This window comes from Adiantum capillus-veneris, chromosome 29 (assembly GCF_014529385.1).
Source record: "Adiantum capillus-veneris isolate H3 chromosome 29, ASM1452938v2, whole genome shotgun sequence".
NCBI lineage: Eukaryota > Viridiplantae > Streptophyta > Polypodiopsida > Polypodiales > Pteridaceae > Adiantum > Adiantum capillus-veneris.
The window spans coordinates 69,958,550-69,963,066 of record NC_140959.1 but is presented as its reverse complement, the minus strand read 5'-3'; positions in this window follow the sequence as shown (position 1 = coordinate 69,963,066).

Genomic DNA, 4,517 nt, shown 5'->3' with positions numbered 1-4,517 from the left:
CAGAGTACCCTTTCCGGAGTTTAGCATCTTCAGCTAATCTTCTTACCAGTCGTATTTACTAAATTATGGCATACAATCAAGAACAGGTTTTTTCTATAGCAACTGCACATCTTTATCTGTCCAGTACATCTACTCGGAGAGCAACATTACTCCGCTATGAACTTCATTTATTTCCGCAGTTAGGAACCTCAGTTTCTCAAACCAAGTGGTGGACCTATTAGGACCGAGTGACTCGAGTGACTCTATGGGGTCGAGAGCATTTCAAAAACAATATCCGATTGGCAATGGTTGCTGAGGTACTGGGCCTAGGTCCACAGTATTATAACATAGAATATTCAATAAAGCTAGGTTTTTCAGATTGGTTATACCTGCTAGCCTAGTTTCTACCTTCTCATAAGATTTTCTTGTACTGTAGTCATGGTCATCAATTAAGAGGATATTTTAACATTACTCCACGTACTCGGGAGTATGGGGTCGTCTTGGCGACTCATATCCTACCTTTGGCCGATAGTCCAAACACATTCTTCTATTGTGACAGCTGTTTGTGTGATCATGTAATGGGCGGTATAATAGAGATGTAGATGAAGGGCTCTTGAAATAATTATCAGCTAAGCTTTTTTGTTCCGTGAAAGATTGTGTGTGTGTGTGTGTGTGTGTGTGTGTGTGTGTGTGTGTGTGTGTGTGTGTGTGTGTGTGTGTGTGTGTGTGTGTGTGTGTGTGTGTGTGTGTGTGTGTTGGCCGAGGGGGGCTACATAGTGCGTGGTCGGGGAAAGATAGAGATGAACCATCCACCTCCTAGCTCATGTTCCTTGTCGATTTCCAGGTTCTCAACTCGGGTCCTCATGAGCCCCATCATTGCTCATGGGAGACTAGTGGATGCAGGTCCGGTCGTAGGGCGCAGTTGTAGCTGCTTCCTTTCCATGGTGAAGCTAACTGCCTGGATTCTATGCTCATCTCCTTGTCCATGTAGGGCACACAGAGAGAGAGAGAGAGAGAGAGAGAGAGAGAGAGAGAGAGAGAGAGAGAGAGAGAGAGAGAGAGAGAGAGCTTCCCATAGTCATTGCAGTCAAGAGTTAATAGCAAAAGCGAGCAGCCAGACTTTTTGCTATGACCAGGGAGAAAAAGGAGCAGCCTGGATCTAGAGTAGAATAAAGCCAAGGCAGAAGCCTTTTTTCTTCCACATGGTTTGCATGAATTCTCTTTTCCATAATAGAGTAATATAGATGTTTTGTAATCCTCTTTTACTAGAATCCAGGTTGGATGAAATATCCTAGAAAAAAAGTTCTATTTTGGGTTTTTATGATCCATTCTTAGTATGCACACCTTTGTTGGCTTCGCTATCTAAGCAACCTTGTAGTTCATGCAAGATAGTATCAATACAACACATAGTCATGTTTTTGTTTTGAATTTTGTGTCTTGGGGGATTTCTATGCACACTTTTTTATGTTCACTGTTGTGTTTCTTAATCCTCATAGTTTTGAAATGTGTATAATTTTGGTGGTTTTAGGGCACTAATGCAAACAAACTGCTGGTAGAGTTGTCACGATGATCAGTACTTTGTCTAATGGAGGCAGTTTGAGGAATCTGTGCAAGTAGAGGGCCCTACAATTGTAGTGCCATTTAGAGGGTGCTTGGGGCACATCTAGAAATGTTGAGCTTTACAGACATGGCAACCTTTTGGTGGCCCACCGTCTCCATGCAAACCTTAATAGAGATGACACCTTGTTAAACCCAATATGCCCCTAACATTATCCAATATGTGATTCAATAATTTGTGGAGTGGTTGAGCTAGCCACTAACAGAAAAGCCATGGCCGGCACCAATCATGTGTTGGTTTTTGTGAAAACACATGGGTTCATCAACTAGAAATAGAGGGCCCTCCAAAAGTCTGTTTACAAGGCCTATAATGGATGCCTCTTAGTCTCATAGCCATGTAAAGATATGGTTTAGTCTTAGTTTAGAGTGCATTTAATGCCATTTGCATATGTGAATAAGTGTAGGAAAGTGCACCAACAAGTGCAAATAGCTATGAAAAAGGCCAATCGCACTGATGTTTCACATAGAATCAAAGCTGGCATGAATTGTGGTCATGTTCATGAAGAAAGGTCTTTTGACATGGTAGATCACCCAAGAAACTACAACAAGGACGTATCCAATGGTGTTCCCCATCATTAGGAACCTGGAGAAATGGTTTCGTAGTCTCGTAGCCATGTAAAGAGACCGTTTGATCTTAGTTTAGAGTGCATTTAGTGCCATTTGCATGTGTGCACAATGAGTGTAGCGAAGTGCACCAACAAGTGCAACTAGCTATGAAAAAGGTTAATCTCACTGCAGATGTTTCATATAGAATCAAAGCTGGCATGAATTGTGGTCATGTCCATGAAGAAAGGTCTTTTGACATGGTAGATCACCCAAGAAACTAGAACAAGGATGTATCCAATGGTGTTCCCCATCATTAGGAACCTGGAGCAATGGTTCCAGTTCCAACTTTGAGGGAGGTGATGAAGGGCACCATCTAGTGCTAGTGTATTCCCACCTATGAGTTTAAAATTTACATCTAACTTCCAAATTCCAATGTGAGAAAACCTACAAATTTGGATAAATTTAGTGTAAAAACCTTCAATTGTAGGCGATTCACCTCTAAGTTTTCCATGTGGAGGTTTTTTAAATGCCCATTAAGAAAAAGTTTTTTCAAGCACTAGCACATCCACCAAGATTTGCCATTGGAAGGAGGGGCTCGCAATGCTCAGAAAAAAACAATTTTGCAACCATATACATTTCGCTGCTATGCATGTTCCAAGAGGAAATTTTGAAATTTTCAGAATTTAAGCCAGTTTTGATTTTTAAAGCAGGAGGATTGTAAGAGGGATTTTGCACAGAACGTTAGGCGGCATTACTGCGTCATTTGTCTGCTCTTCCAAATGCTGTCCCAAAGAGCCAACTATGCCAATTTTGGTTGAGTTGGCTTCTCTCTCTCTCTCTCTCTCTCTCTCTCTCTCTCTCTCTCTCTCTCTCTCTCTCTCTCTCTCTCTCTCTCTCTCTCTCTCTCTCTCTCTCTCTCTCTCTCTCCTTCCTTTCAAGTACAAGGCGACACATATGCTTCCAACAGCCAAAACTCTACCGGTGCTTCGTTCCTAAGCTGAGCCACAATGTTCGTGAAAGAGATTGTGATGGTGAAAACTTGAAAGGCATGCGAACACGTTCTAGGCTTAAACCAAGGAGGGCCCTCGATTGATAATGGGCTTCGGTGGAGTCGTGTGGACGGTTCAACATTCAACGTTCTTCTGCCCACGGGCCACGTGTTGCTCATTTGATGCGCAGCTCACCAACCACACCTGACCACACACAAATGTGGTTCACGGAGTCACGGACAGCCGGATTTCATGGAGATGCGACGTGCATACAAGACTGTCCTTTCCGTACAACAAGGATGCCATCGGTAGAGCCGTAGTGATCGTACCAAGTCGTATGGTTGTTTCAAAGTAAATTGAACTCTTTGATCTTTGATCTATCAGTAATGCAGGGATGTGTTCACGCGGTTTTGAAAAACGTATTGCAAATCAATGCCATTCAAAAGCATACGAAAATGTCAAAAACCCTAAAACTTGACCTGGAAATATAAGGGTGCATTCACACTGCTCACGGAATGTAGTGAGTTGAGCTCCCTTTTGGGTCTCTCCAATTCACGCCGCTAACAAAGATGATTACTGCCGTTTGCAGGGACACCAAGCAAGCAGGTCTGAGTGGCTAGATCGAACAGCAACGAGAACTTGAGGTCGTGTAATCAACGCCTCCATATGTTGTGCACTGCAAAGTGTGTGGAAGGCTACATTATCCGAAGTGATTAGGCCATCCATGCGTATGATGGGTCCAAAAATACATTTGGTTTTTGTGAGCCAATCTGCTTTTGCCACATCCTCTCCACTCTTCTTTGCCTCATGCGTGGGCATGCAGTCTGAATCCACCCTAAGGTCGAATGACATAATATAAATCTTTCTCCTCTTTTTGAGAAATTTACACTTCAAGCCAGTGCTTGGAAGAATTGTCTCAGCTTTGATAATCCAATAATGCCGGTTAGAAGCAAGAGCAAAAGGAAATATTCTACCGCAAATTAGTCTCAAATTTCTTGAATCTCCTCTTATTGTGTAGTAAGGAATTATGTATGGTTAGGAGAATTATTTTTCCCAAACACTACTTCAAGCATGATAAAGTTAGGGCCAAATCAATTTCATGAAGTCTTGCCCTTTGAGGGGTTATTCGAACCTCCAATGGTGGCACTTGCTTACTAGTTTGTCTACCATTTGGTACATTTGATTCATTTTGTAGAAGCGACTAAATAAAAATCAAATAAAGCTCGGTCCAAAATAAAATGTACACTCCGAAAACTCATGAAAATGACAGTTATGTCCACCCTTGCACTCCCATATAGCAGATTAGAGAGAAATCTACTAAATACAAGATGAAGGGCTAAACACAACGGATTGGTTTTTTGGATGAGTCATAATTATTTGAGAGTG